Source organism: Marmota monax, unplaced genomic scaffold (genome assembly GCF_021218885.2).
Source record: "Marmota monax isolate L192 unplaced genomic scaffold, Marmota_monax_Labrador192_F-V1.1 WCK01_AAM20220418_F8-fsc00019, whole genome shotgun sequence".
Lineage (NCBI taxonomy): Eukaryota > Metazoa > Chordata > Mammalia > Rodentia > Sciuridae > Marmota > Marmota monax.
The window spans coordinates 11,837,301-11,858,745 of record NW_026695242.1 but is presented as its reverse complement, the minus strand read 5'-3'; the positions used below and the strand labels follow the sequence as shown (position 1 = coordinate 11,858,745).

The window sequence follows — 21,445 nt, the reverse complement described above, 5'->3', positions numbered from 1 at the left end:
CTAAAGGATTTAAAAGATAACTAAGTGATTTGAATTTATAGAGAAACGATATCTAAAATATACCATTCTTGTGAACATACTGTTGTTTTTTTTTATGGTTGTATTTTTGGCTGTTTCCTTTAGAACTAATTATGTAAAATTAATACAGGAAGAATAAAAGATGACTCTTATCCTCATACCAACACGCCATCTTCAAACCAATAGGCTCAACTCAATGGGCTAACAATAAACCAGTAGCAGAACTGGATTTAGATACCTTGTCCATCTAATTACCAAGTCATTACTCACATTATGTTTCCCTTTCTTAACTGGAATAAAATGCAAGTGATAGCTATGGAAGATCTAAAGAAAAATGTATACCATTTTGAGGAATGAGGGAACTAGTATGTTTTCAGAATTAATGTTGTGGCAAAATAAAAAATAGGGCAAATAAATACTTAGGTAAAAGATATGCTATAGAGAAGACTTTAATAATCATAAAGGAGATGTAAGAAATCAATAGATAAATTAAGCAAAAACAGTTGTAGGAAAATTGAAAATTAAAACAAAAAATTTGTTTACCCCCATATTCTTATGACAACACCACCACAAGTAAAACCAACTGAAATATTTTAAAAATTTAAGAAAGTTCGAAAGTACTTCAATTTTTCTAATTATTATATCAAATATCTATGTTTAAATTTGAAGAAAAAATTCACACCCTGAAAGCAGTTAAAATTAATTCATGTTAAAAATATATCATCAAAACCTAACAGGTCACCAAAACAAATATTTGTAGCAAATATAAAATGCAAACATTATTTATTTTTTTTAAATTATACGTAAAGAAGCAAAGTATCAAAAGGAGAGAAGACACACACAAACAGATAAATGTTAAGGGTGTGAGATGATGATTAATTTCATTGAACATTTAAAAATTCTAATTAAAGGAACAAGTAAAGGTTATTTTTTTAACCCACAAATTTTTAAAAGAATATTCAAACAGTAAAATCCAGTTTGGGTAAGGATGTGAAAAAACAAGTACAATATGATGATTGGAAATATGTCAAAACCAGGGAAAACTCATACATTTTGAGCTAGTAAATTAATTTATCAGAATTCATTAAGTAAGCCTGAAAATTGTGAAATACCATATGAAAGCATTATATATACTGATTAGAAAGGCCTCAATTTTGAAAAATAAGAAAATTCTAAGAAAAATATAATTCATTGATTTAATAGTATTCTACAAAGCCTTCAAATTATTTTTGTAACACCGAACTGACATTAAATGGTACTTTGAACTTACAAGAATTATATCAAAAAAGAGTGATACAAATTATTAATAATATTATTAATAGATATGTTATAATTCAACTTTTATGAAATATATTCATAGGAAAAATAATTAAAAGCATACTAATTTTGTATTTGGAAGGTGATATGGATGGATATTTGGATATTTCCAAATCTCTTTCCAAATAGCTCATGGATATTTCCTAATCTCTTCCTTCCAAAATGCTGCTATCATTAAAATAACTGCATGAAGAACTAGAATAAAATAACTAATAGATGATTGTAATAAACAGAAAAGAATTTAATTTTTTTCATTTTTAATTATTGAACCCAAGTCAAGTACTTTACCTCTAAACAGCACCCTAGTCCCAAAGATTTGAAATTTATTTTAATCATTAATTTTGTAGACTATAATTACTTCCTAAGGAATAATAAAGGATTAGAGTTTGCATATTTCTGAATATTTTGACTTTCAAATTCTGTTACTTAGAATCTCAGAGATTCATTGGATAAACAATTAGCTAAATTAAAATGAAGCAAATAAAAATGTAATTTTTTGTACAGCACACATATTGAACATTAGATCTAGCATAATCAGCTCCAATATAAGACTATTAAGGTAATAAACAAAAATACTTAGTTTGTGAAAGTCTTAAATTAGGCCACTAGAAAAAAAATTTAAAATTCTAAAATGGAAGATTAATTTTCACCTCAACAACAAAGTTCATAAGGATAAAATGTTACATTGCATTATGAAAGAACATTAAATCAAATATCAATAAATGGGACAGCATCAAACTAAAAAGCTTCTTCACAGCAAAGAAAACAATCAAGAGGTTGAGGAGAGAGCTTAAAGAATGGGAGAAAATCTTTGCCACCTGCACCTCAGATAGGGCATTAATTTCCAGGATATACAAATAACTCAAAAAACTTAACACCCACCCCAAAATAAAAACACACTCAATAAATGGTCAAAGGAATTAAACATATATTTCTCAAATGAAGAAATATGAATAGTTAACAAATAAATTTTAAAAAGTTCAACATCTCTAAAAATTAGAGGAAATGCAAATTAAAACTATACTGGAATTTCATCTCACTCTAGTCAGAATGGTGATTATTAAGAATACAAATACAATAAATGGTGGCAAGGATGTTGGGGAAAGGATCCGCTCCTACATTGAGATTGAAAATTGTTACAATGGCTCTGGAAAACAGTACGGAGATTCCTCAGAAAACTAGGAATGGAACCACTATTTGACCTAGTCATGCCACTCAGAACTCTACTTGGTTATCAATTTCAATATATCAATAGCATTTAGATCATTGCTAGTTTGGGCTATAAAAGCAATTTTCTAATGAGCATTATTATCCATATATTTTTTGCAATACATTTCTATTTTAGATATCTGAAGGTAAAAATTAATGTGAGCTAAACTGAGTTCAACATGACTGTCATGAAAAGATGTTCTCTTTTTGTAATTTAATCCATTTTCTTTGATTATTAGTAGAGAATGTACATATTTATTTACATGCATTGGATTTTCTTAATCTATTAGCTGTCTTGTTATATATGCTTTTTTAGTGAATATTTTCAATGGTTTGTAGTATTTCGTATATAATTTATATAATTTTATAATTTCAGTTTTTTACCACTGTGCCTATAGTATACATGGAAAAACATTTTGTGTCAGTAACTTACTTATATTATCTTGCTCACTACAAGTTTGAAATGCTGATGAAATTTAATCTGTCAATTTTTCCCTATGGTTTCTGGCAAGATGATTCTAAAGATCAGTCTTTAGGTGGCCTTCAAAACTGTCCATTCCAAAGCCTTTGAGACAAGAATACTGTACTGGTTAAGGGCATCTAATCCACAGCCAGATTTTCTAGATTTAAATTCTGTGCCACCCTCATTTTAGTAGGTCTGTTCAATAAGTGGGTATAGTTTCTTGGTTACATTTGGATGTTCAGCTCATCTATAAGTTGGATATGTAAAGGGCTTAGAAAAGGGCCTGGAATGTGTTAAGTACTGCATAAATGTTTGCTAATATGTGATTCCTTCAAACATTTTCTACTCTAAGTAGATGCATCTGTATCCATTTCCAAAATGTAGACTTCATATCAAAATTTATCTTAAATTGTTCTAATTTGTTAATAACCGAGTGACTGCCCATTCTGTACTTCCCTAACACCAAGCCAGGCACATTAATAAATATGTTTCCTTTTCTTGTGGAACTTAGTTGAATATTGGAAAGAGTGATGTTACAATGTAATAATTGCTAGCAAAGAGAAAACTGTTAACAACAGATTGACTTCTTAAGGTCTGGGAAGTGTTTTGTTCCTTGAGTAAATTATGCTTCGCTTAAAGTCTAAATGAAAAAAAATGTTCTCTATAAAAGGAGAAAGACAGGCTATTGATGCAAATTTAATAGGCTGAGGATATGGTTCAGTGGTAGAACACTAGCCTAGTATGTATAAGGCCCTCAATTTGATCCCCAGCACTGCAGAAAACAGAAGACAAAGACATGCAAATTTGGCTAGGTAAAATTAATGAAATTATATTCTCCAATCATTTTTAACTAGCTTTATAAGGCTAGCCTTATAAATAAGGCATTTTTAAACAAGGTTTCCAAATATTGTTTCATAATTCTGTGTTTAAATAAGGAAGAATTCCTTCACTTCAGTTATTTGTATGAATTACATAACACAAATATTTGTGAATGACTTTTCAAAACTCTGGTCTTGAATTTAAGTTTTCTCTGCTTATTCTCTTTCAGATACATTCATTGTACACTTAAATATATTATGATGTTTCTCTACAATATAAAAAAAATGTTTTCAATATAACTTTGTTTCAATATATGTGTAGTTTAAAATAAAACTCAGGTGGAGGGTCATCTTATTTATATCAAGGGCAGGTTTATGGCTGTGCATTTGCCAAATTCTAAGTCAAGCTAGATTTTGGTATCTGAAATTCTTTTGTAAAGCAAAAATTATAACAGAAAGAGATTTAGATTCAATTGCTGCCATCTAAATTGAGACACCTGGAAAAGAAGATATTTCCTTCATCTATCCTTTCCACTGCTTTCACATTTCTCAGATTTGGCAGAAACAACAATAGAAAGATGAGCTTGGGTGAGAATAAATTTGTATTTGTCTCTTTTTATGGAAGATTTATTAGTTTACTTTTTTTTATTTATTTTTTTACCTTTGAGAATTAGAATTTTCTGTCATTAGAATGTGATGGATAAATAATACCACCCAGTGTGGTACAGGAAAAACCTCAGTACCTAAACTAGGTGCTGCTAAGGAAATTATTATGTAAAAATAAATTTTAAAATTCTAAACAACATGTGGATTAAAATGACTAATAAGATAAGGGATGATAGAAATGGGTTAGAGGAGTTTAAAGAAGGTGAAGAGTGCACTGAAATAGAATAGCTATATCCACAATTTATGAGACAATTCCATGAAAACTGCAATTATTATTATTATTATTATTATTATTATTATTATTAATCTTTCATAGTGCTGACTGGAAACTTACACTGGGTGTAAATGCTAGCCACTGAAGAAGGAAGAGTGAAGACATGTGAATGAACTAGCATACTGAATACCAGAGACCTGTGCTTGGCCTTTAACTACAGACACTATGTAAAGGTACAAATTATACGAAACAAATCGGCATTTTGTTTTTCGGTGTGATTTTTGTCACTTAAGACAATTGAAATTAGAGAGATTTTTATATTGATAGTTTTAGCTTAATATATAATGTTAATTAAAAGATTTCAAATGAATGTCATTGGAAAGCTTTTTCAATTCCAGGAAAGACTGTGATTTGGGGGCTCATATAAATTATAAACATCAGCAAAAGGCATAACTACTACATTACCAAAGGGCATTCATCCAGAAAAGCTAGATTCTAGAGGACACCATCATCTAAGGAAAACCATTTAATGACTTGGAGTCTAGTAACATAGCTTTTAAAATAATAACATATACTAAAGAGTATTACTTTGCTATTTTTGTACCAAAAATAAATACATTTCTTTTGATCCCCATCTCTATGAAAATGGACATAATAAGTTAACAAATAACACTAAAATACTGAAAACTCTATAGATCTTCTTCTAAGTTCTCTTTTTTATAGCTAATTGTTCCAATATGTTTTTTTTTTTCTTTTACTGGCCACTAAAATGCTGCTGACCATCAAAATTTAAAATTTTCTATCACTCCCAAGTTCCATTCTACAGTTTAGAGAAGAAAGAAAGCAGTAAAGAATCCCACATAACTCAGATAACTGTCAAACATCTTAAAAGCATGAGACGGTTTTAGAAATTCATAAAATTTGAGTTCATTTTGTTATTTTATATTTTATAGCTATACTTAATGCACATGCTATAAGGTTTCTGGTATTTTTCCAAGATATACATTTCGCTTGGGGTGCTAATATAAATTCAACTTGTATAGGGCTGGTATTGTGGCTCAGGGGTAGAGTGCTTGCCTAGCATGCACAAGGCACTGGGCTCAATCCTCAGCATCATATAAATGTAAAATAAAAATATTGTGCCCACCTAAAACTAAAAAAAAAAATTAAAAAAATACAACTTGTATACACAAACTGTAACTTGAAAGTGAATATAATCTATATCACAACAGCATCTTGTTCTGTGTCCCTTGTATAATATAGTCAGGTTTTAGACCTCACTTATATTCTATTAATATTAAGAGACCACTATATGGCAAAACACTAAGTCTCCCATTTTAGCTTTTTCAGAAATAAAGTGGTAGTTCACATTGAATGAGTAGATAAAGATGATATAAGGGAACATCAGAGAATAGAGCAAACAATTGCATTTTGTAACAGTGGAGAGGCTATTCCTTAGAATATTTACACTTAAAAGAAATATCTTGATCTGCTATATCACTTCTTAAGAAAGAGCAATGGAAGAAAAATGTGCCAGACTTCAGACCCTATTGTAACAATATTTGAAATGTTATCTTATTTCCTTACTATCTAGTTACTTGGCTGAAAATTAATCATTCCCTCTTTTCTAAGTAAAATTTTCTGAAGTAGATTTGTAAAGATTTCTGATTAGCACAATTACTTCAACCACAACTTACTTTCTAACCCACAAGTCTAGCTTGAAACCAGGGGCGCTTAACCCCTGAGCAACATGTCAGCCCTTTTTTAAGTTGCTCAGGTTATTGCTAAATTGCCAAGGCTGGTTTTGAACTTGTGATCCTCCTGCTTCAGCCACTGGAACCACTGGGATTACGGCTTGTTCCACCATGACTGACACAATTCTAGCTTTTCTGAATGTAATATAAAACAAAAATAAAACTGTTTTTCCAATTTTTACATTTATCGACAATACAATTGTGGATTGGTCACCTGTTCTCTCTGCATTTCAGTTTCCTCCAATGTAAGTGGAAGTTAAAAATAATAGACAACACATAGAGCTTTTGAAAAGATTAGGTAATACCACATACATGCACACACATATGCGTAGTACTCTAACATGTAGTAGTATGTTGTCTTACATAAAATAGTCAATGATTGTGTGTAAAACATAGGGACAATTAATGAAAATAATACAGATATAATTTTAAATACTTAAAACTGTAAGAAAAGACTGATTTCTTGTATTTCTGTTTTTATAAAAATCTACTCAAAATTCAAAACAAATATTTTTCTGTGGCTAATGCAAACAGTATCAATCTTTTTACCACATAAATGGTAACTCCTGATTGTTTGTTTTTTATATTCTTTTTTTAAAAATTTGTTTTAATTAGATACACATGACAGTACAATGATCTTGACATATCATACATTTGAATCAGATGGGGTATAATTTCTCATTTTCCTGTTGTTTTTTAAACATTAAAAAAACAATGTTTTTTAAACATTGAGAGGGTCAAACACTTAATGGTTTCATCAACCACCTTACCTGCAAGCATGTTCCTCAGGATAGTTCAAAATTTCTGACTGTGTGTCCATATTTAAATAATTCTTCATTATAAATGTCTACATAACAATAAATTTTGATGAGGATGTGGAGAAAGGGGTACACTCAACATTGGTGGTGGGACTACAAACTGGTGCAACCAGAAAACTTGGAATGGAACCACCATTTGACTCAGTTATCCTACTCCTTAGTATATACTCAAAGAACTTAAAATCAGCATAGTACAATGCAATAGCCACATCAATGTTTACATTAACTCAATTCACAACAGTCAACCTATGAAACCCACCTAGGTACCCTTCAACAGATGAATGGATAAAGAAAATGTGGTTTATATACACAATGGAATATTACCCAGCCATAAAAAAGAATGATCTTATGACTTTTGCCAGTAAATGAATGATCTGGGGACGATCATCCTAAGCAAAATAAGCTAATTCCCAAAAAATAAAGGTTGAGTGTTCTCTCTGATATGTGGATGTTAACACATAACAAGGATGGGAGTATAATAGAAGTTCAGTAGATTAGACTAAGTGGAATGAAGTGAAGGGAGGGGGACAGGAATTGAAAAGACCATGGAATAAATCTGACTTAACTTTCTTATGTCGACATGAATATACCACCAGTGAATCTCCACATCATGTACAATTACAAGATTGGGTTCATAATTAGAATAAGATGTACTCCTTGTTTGTATAAATATATCAAAATATACTCTACTATCATTTATACCTAGAAATAATAAATATAAAAATTTTAAAAGTTTTAAATGATATATTATGCTTATAGGGTAATAACATTGAAACCAATATCATATTACATGAGTGTATTACTTCTTTGTTTATTGTATCATATACCTGGTCTTATATTAGTATTATACTTTCTTTACAAGGACCTTACTGTTTAGACAGTTTAGGATTTATAGCAATATTGAATAAACAATACAGTCTTCAGTGTGTTGTCCTTTGATCCTCTGGGCAATGTCTCACAGAGTAGAAGGTTTTAATATTTGAATATTAATAAAGTCCATCACAGATAGTACAGCTAGCTGATCAATTCTTCCTTTCATGAATCATGAATTTAGTGTCATATATAAAAATGTTATTGCCAAATTCAAGACATCTAGATTTTCTTTTATGTTACGTTCTAAGAATTTCATAATTTTTTGGTTTGCATTTAAATCTATGAACCCTTCTGAATTAGTTATGTAAAGCCTATAAGGTAAGGCTGTAAGATTTGCATTTAGATTCATTCTTTTTAATTTGGATGTGCAATTGTTCCAGCTCCATTGGTTAAAAAATCGACCTATCTTTTATTTGTCCTGAATTTGCTCCTTTGTCAAAGATCAGCTCATAACATTGATGTGAATGTGTTTCTGTGCTCTGTCTTCTGTTACATTGATAAGTTTGTCTCTACTTCACCAACATCATTTTTCCTAACCCAACCTCACATTAAGAGTTCTAGATAAGAAATTTTTTATGGAAGTCTCTGAAATCCAAAAGATTGCTCCCTCCATTGGCAAAAGAGAAATCCAACCTCTTGAGTATAGAGTAGGGATAAGGGAGACCTGAAAATCAACTTCTTCATTTCACATTACCATGTTGCCAGTCTTTCTGTAAAGAAATTACTATTTCAAAAGAGTACACTCAATTGCATAAGATCTGCCCATGTCTATATAAATCACTTGTATTCATCTTTCAATAAATTGTTATATGCTATTACTATTTAAAATTAAAAGTCTAAATACTAAATTTAAGGTTTTTATTATTTATAAAATATCTCTGTGCTTTTATACTTTTTTTCCTAAGAAGAAAGTTTTGGGGTAAAAATGTGGAGTGCTTCACAAATTTGCTTGTCATTCTTGTGCAGGGACCATGCTAATCTCTGTATTGCTCCAATTTTAGTATATATGCTGCTAATGTGAGCACAGTACTTTTATATTTTTAATTACCAAAATGTAAGTCAAATGTCACAGATTTCTAAAACATCCATTCCATCTTTAGATAACTATACTTAACCATCTATCACATCTCCTTTTAATTTTTTTTTTTTTTTGGAGTGTCCTGTTAAAAATAAAACAGTCCCCCATATTTATGCACTATATATTTTATTCTATGATAAACTTTCTTTGCATTCATCATTTACATCTGAGAAATAGTTCCATATCAGTGCCAATACTTATGCTTTACTCTTTTTTCAGTGGTCATAAGAACCCATAATACAGATGAATCAAGTTACTTTTGTCCTTTTCTGATGATGTTTTACTTCCCCTTTTGGGTATTATAAGCACTGTAATTATCTTTGTATATATGCCCTTGCTCATGTGGGAAAATATTTTGGATTATTATTAAAATAATATAATTAAAATAAGTTGGGGGGCTGGGGATGTAGCTCAAGCGGTATCACACTCGCCTGGCATACGCAGGACACTGGGTTCCATCCTCAGCACTACATAAAAATAAAATAAAGATATTGTGTCCACTGAAAACCGAAAAATAAATATTAAAAAATTCTCTCTCTCTCCTCTCTCTTTAAAAAAAAAGTTAAAAAAAAATAAGTTGCATTATTAAAAAGGGAAATTGATAGCCTACAAGATTGCTCTCATAAAGTTTTCAACAATTCACACAATAAGGTAATAATTTTATTAACAGTGAAAAAGAATATCTTCTACTTCATGTTGAATAATAAATCTTCACATTTTTGCCATATTTATGATGAAAACTACTATCTCATTATGCTTTTGTAGGATATTTGAATTTTTTCTCTATTTTTACTTTCAACAAGAGTAGCACTAAGAAATTTAATATTTACATATCATTGATATTCTTCATAGCTTACTCATATTTCATTGATATCCTTTCGTGTATTTTTTTACTTGAGTCTTTTTCAAAGCAGCCTGAAATCCATTAATGATTGGTGGGTCTCTGATTCTCCAGAGGTTGAGGTGAACCTTTGTTGATTTTATTTTGCTGTGTCTTCCTGTGACTTTGCCCCAGTTCTACAAGCCTTTAGCAGACCCAGATCAAAGCTTCAGTTTTCTGACTGAAGAACTATGTTGGAGACCATCAGAAATAGGAAAGGGGTAAGAGAAACACTAGGGACAATGACCCCATCAAGTTGATTGTAAACTAAAAGTCTTAATTCCAAACCATATTACTGTAGATTTTATTCTAATCAGCATAATTCAACTGATAGGCCACCTTTCAGGCTGAAGGCTAGCTACCAGAGGGCATAGACACTGGACACACAAGCAAAACTTTAAAAATGGAGTTAGACAAAATGGTAAGAAATAGAACCTGTGGCCTCAGTGTGAGCAGATTATTTTGCATTGCCTGCTAATACAAAAATGTAAACATTCTCCTTAGAAGGTAAATAAAGCCTCTAAACAAAATATTCAACTGTCTAGGTACTGCAGTGGGCAGAATCATGACCTCTAAAGATGTCCACACCATAATACTTAGAACCTACAAATACGTTAACTTTTGTGACAAGAGGGCCTTTGTCGACAAGATGTGTTTAAGTTTAGTATTCAAAATGGGGACATTATCTGGAATTATCCATAGGCACACATAGTAATCACAAAGGTCTTCAAAACTGGAATATGAAACAACAGAGCTCAGAGTTTTGAGATGTGACAGTTTGACTCATCATTGTTGGCTCTGATAGTTGGTGCTAGGAGCGAGGAGCCAAGGAATGCATAAAATCATCTGAAAGTAGAAAAGACCAAAACAAAGACTCTACTATAGCCTGAAGAAGTGAATATAGACCTGTTGACACCTTGGGTTTAGTCCAGTGAGACTGGCATTGGCCTTCTAGAATAAAACTGCAAGATAATTAATGCATATAATTTTAAATCACAGAGACTGTGATAATTTATTACTGTAGAAATACAGTAAAAATACTTTCAAAATAAAAATTAAATTGATAAAACTGTAGCAAGATTGTCAAAGAACAAAGAATCTTGAACTGTAATATTAAGGATGAAATGGGATTTATCACCATAGGACGACAGAAATTATAAGTAAGGATAGTTAGAGAAAACCAGAAAAGTTCTATGGTGATAAATATTTTTTATTCAATGAAATGAACCAAATACCTTTACAGATACAAATTATTGAAATTCAACCAAGAAGAAACAGATGCTCTGAAGAGTTTCAATCTTTTAGGAAACTTGAAAACATAAGAGTCCCAGAATAGTCAAAGCAATCTTTAGCAAGAAAAGTGAAGCAAGAAGTATCATAACACCAGACCTTAAATTATACTACAGAACTATAGTAACAAAAATGGCATGGTATTGGCTCCAAAACAGAAATGAAGTCCATGGTACAGAATGGAAGACACAGAGATAACCCTGCATAAAGAGAGTTACCTCATACTAGACAAAGGTGCCATAAACATACAGTGGAGGAAAGATAGCCTCTTGAACAAATGGTGCTGGGAAAACTGGAAATCCATATGTAGCAAAATGAAATAAGTCCCCATCTCCAACACTGCACAAAATTCAACTCAAAGTGGATCAAGGACCCAGGCATTAAGCCAGAGACCTTGCACCTACAAGAAGAAAAAGTAGGCCCAAATCTCCACCACGCTGGCTTAGGAACTGAATTCCTCAAAAAGACTCCTAAAGTGCAAAAAGTAAAACCAAGAATTAATAAATGGAATGGTATTCAAACTAAAAAACCTCTCCACAGCAAAGGAAACAATCAAGAATTTGAAGAGAGAGCAAACAGAATAGGAAAAAAAAAATCTTTGCCACCTGCACCTCAGAGAGAGCACTGGTTTCCAGGATATAAAAAAAAGTTTAAAAACTTAATACCAAATGGCAAATAACCCAATTAATAAATGGGCAAAGAAATTGAACAGATACTTCACAGAAGAAGAAATACAAATAGTCAACAAATATATGAAAAAAGTTCAGCATCTCTAGCAATTACAGAAATGCAACTTAAGACTACTCTGAGATTTCATCTCACTCCAGTCAGAATGGTAATTTCAAGAATACAAGTAATAATAAATTTTGACAAGGATGTGGGGAAAAGGTTACACTCACACATTTCAGGTAGGACTACAAATTGGTGCAACCACTCTGGAAAGCAGTACAGAAATTCCTCAGACAACTTGGAAAGGAACCACCATTTATTTGATTCAGTTATTCTACTCCTTGGCATACCCAAAGGACTGAAAACCAGAATACAGCAGTGAGACAGCCACGTCATTGTCTATAGCAGCTCAATTCACAATAGCTAAGCTATGGAACCAACCTAGATGTCCTTCAAAAGATGAATGGCTAAAGAAAATGTGGTACATATACAGAATGCAATATTACTCAGCCTTTAAGAAAGAATGAAATCATGGCATTTGCTAGTAAATGAATGGAACTGAGACTATCATGCTAAGTGAAATAAGCCAGTTACAAAAAACCAAAGGTCAAATATTCTTCCTGATATACAGATACTAACTCATAATAAGCAGGTGGGGAGAGAAGAATAGAAGTTCATTGAATTAGACAAAGGGAAATAAAACAATGGAGAAAGGATAATAGGAAAGAAAGTAGAATGAATTGGGCATAACTTTTCTATGTTCATATTTGAATACATGACCAGTGTAACTCCACATTATGTAAAACACAAATATGGGAATTTATATTTCATGTATGTATGATATGTCAAAATATATTCTACTGTCATATATAACTAAAAAGATAAAATAAACTAAAAAAATAAGGAAATTGAATTTGTAATTTAAATCCTTCCCCCCCAAATCCTCCTTAGTTATAATTTTAGTGGTGGTTGCTGCCAAACATTTAGATAGAACACAAATTCCTCAAAATTTCCCCCAGAAAATAGAACAGGAGGTAATCTTTACTAATTCATTTTATGAGGTCATTATTATTACAGTAATATCAAAGTCAAACAGAAATATTATAAAAAATAATTAGGAAGAGGAGGATGCAAAACTCCTTAATAAATATTATATACAATGTTTGTGCATGTGTACAGGTGTGTGTGTGTATAAAATACACCACAAGCAATGGGATTTATTCCCAAATATATAGTTGGTGCAATATCTGAGCATGTACATAATCAACTGTAGTAGTAGTATAAAGAAAAATAAAATGATCATTTTTAAATGATGCTGAAAAAAGAATATGCCAAAATTCATTATCTATTCATAATAAAAATATGCTCAGGAAAGTAGGAATAGTAAGGAACTTCCTTAATCTGATGAAAGGCATATATGAAAACCACAAGTAACCTTATACTTAATGGTAAAATAATAAGTGCTTTTCCCCTAGTTGAAAAAAAAAAAGTAATATATTCTTTTTAACTTCAATCTAAATTTGTGCTGGAAGTCCCAACCTTTGCAACAGAGCTAGAAAAATTAATAAAGGAAATAAAAACTGAAAGATTAGGAATCTGTCCTCATTCATAAGTAACATTACTGTCTATAGAGAAAATTTCAAAGAGTCCCCAAAGAACTCCTAAGGTCACAAGATATAAGAACAATATACGAAAGCCAATTTTATTTCTGCATAATACTAATGTATGGCAATACCCTGATATTTAAAAAGGCAATACCACTTACAAAGCCTCAAAAATATTTTGTATAAGCCTATCAAAACATATACAGAATTTATATACTGAAAACCTTTTTTATGAAGCTACTGTAATCAAAATAATATGGTATAAGTGAAGATAGACACACAGATCAGTGGAACAGAAAAGAGTCTAAAAATATATAAGCAAGTGATTTTTTTCTTCTTCTTTTTTTTTTCCAGTACTGGGGATTGAGCCCAGAAGTACTCTATCACTGATCTACATCCCAGCCTGTTTTAATTTTAATTTTTTTTTTTTTTTTTATTCAGGGTCATGCTAAGTTGCTGAGGCTTGCCTTAAACTTCCTATCCTCTATCCTTGGCCTCTGGAGTTGCTGGGATAATAGACATGTCCCACCACAACTAAATATGGATAGGTGATTTTTGACAAACTACAAAAAATATTCAGTGGAGAAAAATATTCAACAAATGAATTTGGAAAAATTGGACATCATTATGCAATAAAAAGAATCTGACTTAAACCTAACAATCCAAAATTGAACTCAAAATGTATCATGATCTAAATAATGAAATGTAAATTCATGGAACTACTAGGAAAAAAAATTATAGAAGAGACCACATTTATAACCTGGTACTAGGCAAAGAGTTTTTAGACATGATACTAAAGCACAAGAAATAAAATAAAGGATTAGTTAAGTATCATGAAAATTTAAAACCTTTGCTTTTCAGAAGGCACTAGTATTGATTGGAGAAAATAAGTGGGTGCAGTGGCTAATGCCTTTAATCCCAGAGACTCTGGAGGCTGTGGCAAGAAGATCTTAGGCAAATACTCAGTAACTTGGAAAGACCTTGTCTCAAAATAAATAGTAAAAAGGACTGGGGATGGAGCTCAGTGGTAAAGTACCCCTGGTTTCAATTCATAGTTCCTTCCTTCCTCCTCCAAAAAAATACAATTGGAGGAAATACTGTCAAATCATTTATTTGGCAAAAAACATCTCCAGAATAAATAAAGAACTTCAAAACTTAATGATGATGATGATGATGATGATGATGATAACTTTAAAATCCCTGACAATACCAAGCACTGGTAAGAATATGGACCAACTAGAACATTCATAAATTTCTAATGGGCAGATTTTTGTTTACATTTACCTATGACCCAGCAATACACTTCTGAAATTTAGAGAAATGAAAATTTATATACACAAAAATATTTATTTGAATATATATATATATATATATATATATATATATATATATAGCATCCCTATTCATAATCACTAAAAATGGTAAAGAAACAAGCTCATGCTAGATTCTGACAACTTATTACTTAGATAGCAAAAGAAAGTGAGCAAAAATGCTAGCTCCCTATGTCCCTTATTCTATAGGATGACACTGAGAAAAAGAAGCCAAAGAATATAAGGACATAACACAAGTGACGGAAGTAACCAGTGGCTGAAGATCCAATTTCATGTTGCAGATAAGTAGTTTTATAGTTTATTTGTACCCTGAGGAAAGTAGTCAGAGAGCTTCATTCCTTATTAAAACCCAGGAGATGATGAATAACTTTCTTGTGGTGGCTTCTTGGGAAGCTAGAGAGAAAGCCGTCTGGTAGCTTCCCATTCTCTCAAGTTCCAGGTAGACCCAGGGCATTCTACCAAGACAAATCAACTGTAGTCATGCCTTGCCCAAATTGTCTGTGTAGAGATAAGCAAGGCAGATGCATACCATATGCTTTAGAAATTACACTCCTGGATCAGAGATGTCTTAGAGAATGAAAAAAAAAAAACTATGTCCACAAAAAAACTGTACATAAATATTTATAGAAACTCTGTCATAATCATACAAACTGAAAAAAATCCAAATGTTCTTGAGCAGTAGATGAACAAATTGTGATGCATTCTTGCCATGACATACTACTCAAATATAAACAGGAGTGATTCATAGACTCAACAAGTTGTAAGAAACCACTGTGTTTTAGATTGTAGGTTTGTGTTTTATTTAGTGTAATTGTCTCACTTTTTAAAAATGTTATCCTTATTAATTCCTTTTTTGTTGGTTTATTTTGGTAAAACATAGAAAATATTTTCTGAATTATTTAAAACATAAAATTTATCATTCTAACCTCCCACCCCCTTCTCTTTTTGGAGCTGGAGATCCAAGCCTAGATAAGCACATCCCCATATCAACTTCAAACAGTTTTACATATACAACTTAGTAGCAGTAGTATTTAATGAAAAACCAGCCTCTATCTCAGAGCAAAGCCTGTCCAAGGAAGGGACATGACCTTTGTCCTTGAAAAGACCCACAGAGCACTCCTAGGCACATTCCCACCCTACTAAGTTGTTTATCTACAAATAACAGGAGAGATCTGCTGGGCCAGGTGTCCCTGACTCAGTCAGGCTAGGTGGGGACCCATAGTAACCCCCTAGCAGCCACCAATCAGCATGAGACAGGGAAATACCTGGGATGCCAGATGACCCTCCCAGTAGTTTATGGTGGTTGATAACCTGTTGGGAAATCATGTAGTTCAGCATGAACACCCCTCTTGGCTTAAACCAATAAGTTCAAATGAATACCCCTCTTGTAGTAACCAATCACCCCTACCCAACTTGTTCCTGCCAGTGAATGTGCTAATCATGTTTTAGAGTTGTTATTTGATTTTCCCGCAGTGTGTGATGATTTGCTAAGAGTTGCTATGATGTATGTGAGGTCCCTGCCTTCTCCAAAGAATGTATAAAACTGCTGCAAACCCTGGGCGCGGGGCCTCTCAGTATCACCAGTTGCTGTGTGTGCGCGTGGAGGACTGAGCTAGCTCGCAATAAACACCTCTTTGCTGCTTAGATCGATCTTGGGTCTCTGGTGGTCTTTTGGGGGTCCCAAATTCGAGCATAACATTGAATACATTCACATTGTTTTGATTCCATCTACAGATTTCCCATCACCCCACACTAAAATTCTGTACTCATTAAACATACACTTGCCATTCAATGGCAAGTACTACTCTACTTTTTACCTTTATGAATTGGATAATTCTAGGTCTCACTTCTCAGGACAATCAAAGAATCTCTGTCTTTTTGTGTCTGAATTATTTTATTTAGCACATTTTTAGCAATCAACCACCATTCCTTTTTAAAGGCTAAGTTATGATTTCAAATATTTATGCAGTATTTTGTTTATCCACTTATCCCTTTAAGGACATCTTAGTTATTTCAATTTTTTGAATGTTGGAAATAATTCTGTTGTGAACATTAGTGAACAAATATTTCTTCATATCTCTGCTTTTAATTATTTTGCATATATATCTGGAAGTAATTTTTTTTCTTTTTAGTTTTAGATAGACATAATACCTTTATTTTATTTGTTTTTATATGGTGCTGAGGATTCAACCCAGTGCCTCACACATGCTAGGCAAGTGTAGGTATAACCACAGCCCTTGAAGTGGAACTTTTGAATCATGTGATAATAAACACCATTTTCCCCAGTGGCTCTACCATGTTACATTACTACCAGGATTCCAATACACAGGGATTCCAATTTCTTTACATCTCATTTTCTGATTTATTTTTAATTCCTTATATATCCATTGAAATAAAATTTTTATTCTTTATTTCATATGGAATTTACTTTTTGTTATGAGATAAATAATAGACTTCACATTTTATGGCAAAAATGGACAGTAAATTGTCAAAAAAACAGCATTACTTATTTTTCCAAAATAATCAATAATACTACTTACACTCCTATTCCATATGAATGTTATGGTTTCTCTATTTTTATTCATAGATCTATTTGCTTGTTATTGTGCCAGTATTATACTATTTTAATTATGATGGCTTTTATAATTAACTTAATATTTGGTACCGGTCTTGACTCATATTATTTTCTCAATAGTTTCATTTAATGCCAAACTTGGGCCTACCTGTCTAGACCAATGCTATTCAGACAGAAAGCCAGTCCATAAAGAAAGAAAAAACTGGTGCCAGAATGTAAATTACATAGGGCAGTAAGTGAACTGTTTATCTGATAGAATGACATGTTTGATGAATAAACCAGTGTATTGATATACATTGATATATTTTAATAAATAATTAGCAAAAATTAATAATTCAGGTCAGTTGTTCATGCGTGGACTACATTAGTGTAACACTGGTTTATACTTCTAGGCCAGGAGTAATCTAAAACCAGGGTCTGGTGTTTGATCTAGTGGATTTTGTATTGTTCTACCTGCTTTCCATTTCCTTTTTTTGCTTTCTCACTGGCTCCAACTGAAGGATTTAGAGAAACTGAGAATTAGGACTTTCTTTAGGGCTTAGGCAGCATATAATTCCAGGTAAAATCACTGCTTTCATTGTTAATTCACTAACTAGATGGAATTTTTTTCGAGTGGTAGGAAAACTTCTATGAAATGAAATTCTGCATTCTTTCCTGCTCTATTATTTATAGTGTAAACTCTGGCTCTTTGAACTCACAAATCCTATTACTCTCCCTCTTACAATAAAGTCTTAGTTTCTAAACTACTGTTACGGTTGTTGGATTAAAGCATTTTTCTTTGTGGATTTTAAATTCCTTAGGTTATCCTCAATCTTTCAGGAGAGAGAGTGAGCACCAGGCGTAAGCTGTATTATGGCTGAAGCAATGAAAAGGGAGAAGTAGTAGCTTGGAGAACAGTTACAATCTGGTAAAAAATCAGTCATCAAAGGAGCCTTGAGCCAGGCTAGGGAGAATGTGCTTGTATGTTAGACATGCTTGTGGGACCTGTTCCTTTTCTAGAGATCTGGAGGAATATTTGGAAAGTTATCTGATGACGAATGAACATTACATCCTATCCTGAATCATGGATAATCAGACTTTGCTAGGTGAGTCTTAAAGGAAAGAATGATCCCAGAAGGGAAAAAAAAAATCATAAGTATTCAAACTGCATATGTATAGTAGAACCTTACATGGAGCATATTTTTTTTAAATAATCTGATTATTTTACACTTCATAATTAGAAGAATTTGAAAATTGATGGGAAGTGTGCTTATAAGTGAGTAGGTCATAAATTTTCTATAAAATTAACAAGGGATGAGCAGAGGACTAAAGTGGCAGTACCAGGTGTGACCTGCCTTTTAGGTAGTGCAATAAGATGTCTTTGGCAGGACAAATCTGACATATCAGTCTTTCACATGTAAATAAAATTTTATTCCATTTAAATTACCCCATATGCACAGCCTCTTTACCTCTCAAAATGTACTTTTAAAAGACAAGATTAGGGTAAATTAATTTCAGGACATTTACTGACAGAAAAGTCCCTGCATAAAATTGGGAAGAAAAATATGGACCAATATCATATAAGACAATTTCCAATTTTCTATAAGATATAATATTCTCTTTCTTGATAACAAATTAATTTGGAATCTTTTAAGTTTACAAATAAATTATTATCATCTTTTCTATTCTTAGCACATAAAATTGCCTGCCATTTTTCTCCCACAAGTAATTAGATTAATCATTAATATTATGATTTATATTATAATCATAATTACATTCACCTTTGCCCATCTGCTTGTTTTTCTTTCATCTTCTTCATATTTCATTTATTATGATTGCTCTTCTTTCTGTTTCTTACCTATTTTGTGACAGGTCTATAGTTCAATACCAAGTTAGCATTTACCTAACAATGATACTAAAAATAATGAGACAACTTTTATTGATGGCTTTTTATTAATCATTGCTTATGTTAAGTGTCTTATAATCTTACATAAATTATTTCTCTTTATTCTCATAATGATTCTAAAGTACAGATACCAATAATATCTTTTTTTTTTCTGATGAAACAGACTGAGTGATTGAGTAGTTTCGCCAAGGTCCTAGGACACTCGAAACAGAAGAGTCAGTACATAAACTGTGTACAGAGGTCATTAGAAACTGAAATGATCTTTTTAACTTAGAAACAACATTTATCTTCTATAAACCATTTTATTTTTCAGAATATTTTAAGAACAATTTTCTGAAATTTAAGTTCGAAATAAATAATGAATTGATAATCTGGGAGGAATCATGAATACAAGGCAGTTCTTTTTATTAAATTGTTATTTCCTATTGTAATTCTTCTGCCTTCTGTATTCCTATGTCTTCTGTTCTGTGTTGATGTTACCTCCCAATGATATAGTTGAAATGTTTCTTTCAAATTGAAAAACTTCCCAAATTTAACACTCCAGGCTGAGATATGTGTAGAAGAATAAATAGGAAAAATTATTTCCCAAATTAGCAATATAGGAAAAAATTTTCATGGGTAGAATAACCTATGAAAGTTGTAAAAATCATGTATGTGCCATAATTTGAAAATAAATAAATAAATCTCTATATTGATGAGAGAGAATTCAGGAAAAGGAGGTATTCCCTTCTTTGCTGAGCCTGGGAAAAAATATAGATCCAATTTTGTTTCTGAAAGAGCTTAATGTCAGAACTTGGAATGATGTTATGATTAGAGAAAAAAAAATATGTAGTCTGAGCAAAGGAGCAGCTACTTCTAATTTTTCATAAATCAGCATAAGGAAAAAACATGTTTTAAAGACAGAAGAAGAATAGATAATTAATAGCTAGAGCACAAGACCTCTCAGCTTCCATGTGCAATCTTTACACTCAGTATTTGGGAAAAAAAATAGTATTTTTTATTAAATGGCCTGTCTAATATCTCTGCTTTAGATACTAGTACAAATTTTAAGATAGGCAAAGTATGCTAATTAGGCAATATTCCATTAAATAACTCTCTGGGGTATTTTAGCCTTTGTTTTGGTTTTCCAGTACATATGTATTATTTTATAATAGAAAAATATTCAACTAAATTATTTCTAAGAAATTTATGATAAGAGGTCTGAATTTTCCCACTACAGAATCTGAATGCATTTTTTATTTGGTAACTAATCTTCCTCCTCCAGGGTATATTTATCTAAAAATTAAATATTTTTCTTTTTAATTAACTTATAATTGTATGTATTTATGGGGTGCAGTCTAATATTTCAAATGTGTACATAATTTATAATGATCAAAGCAGAAGTAACTCACATTTTCATTTCCTTATCTCTCATTTATGTTAACAGCCTAAAAGCACCTCTTTTCCAGTTCTTCTTCAAATATATAAGTTATTGTGAACTACTCTTGCTGTACTATATTGTAGAACACTAGAATCATTCCTTATAGCTAACTTTATAATGACATCTAGTATTCATTCTACTTCTATCTTCTACCGCCAGACCTTTGTAACTTCTAGCAATCATTACTCTACTCTCTTACACATTCAGACCAACTTTTGTAGTTTTCACATATAAAGAGAACATGTAATAATGGTCTTCCTTGCATGGCTTATTTTACTTAACATAAAGTCCTCCTATACCATCCATTTTGCTGCAAATGACAAGATTTCATTGCTCTTTATGCCTCAATAATTCTCCATAGTATACATATACTATATTTTTTTATCCATTTATCTACCAATGAATAACCTCAGTTGATTTCATATTTTGACAATTGAGAATAGTGCTACAATACACATGGGAGTGTATTGATCTCTTTGATATGCTGATTTCATTTTCTTGGATATATACCTACAAGTGGGATAGCCATATTAGATGGTAGATCTATTTTTAGTTTTTTGAGG

General features: G+C 31.6%; 1 protein-coding gene and 1 non-coding gene across 6 annotated transcripts in view; both read right to left on the bottom strand.

Annotated features, from left to right (window-relative positions):
• The window catches only part of Ctnna3 (catenin alpha 3), a 1,743,363-nt gene that overhangs the window by 469,284 nt on the left and 1,252,634 nt on the right, over positions 1-21,445 (bottom strand). The window lies entirely within an intron of this gene.
• LOC124076171 (U6 spliceosomal RNA) lies at positions 9,072-9,175 on the bottom strand. The gene has a single exon (XR_006846275.1). It is a non-coding gene; the product is annotated as a U6 spliceosomal RNA (small nuclear RNA).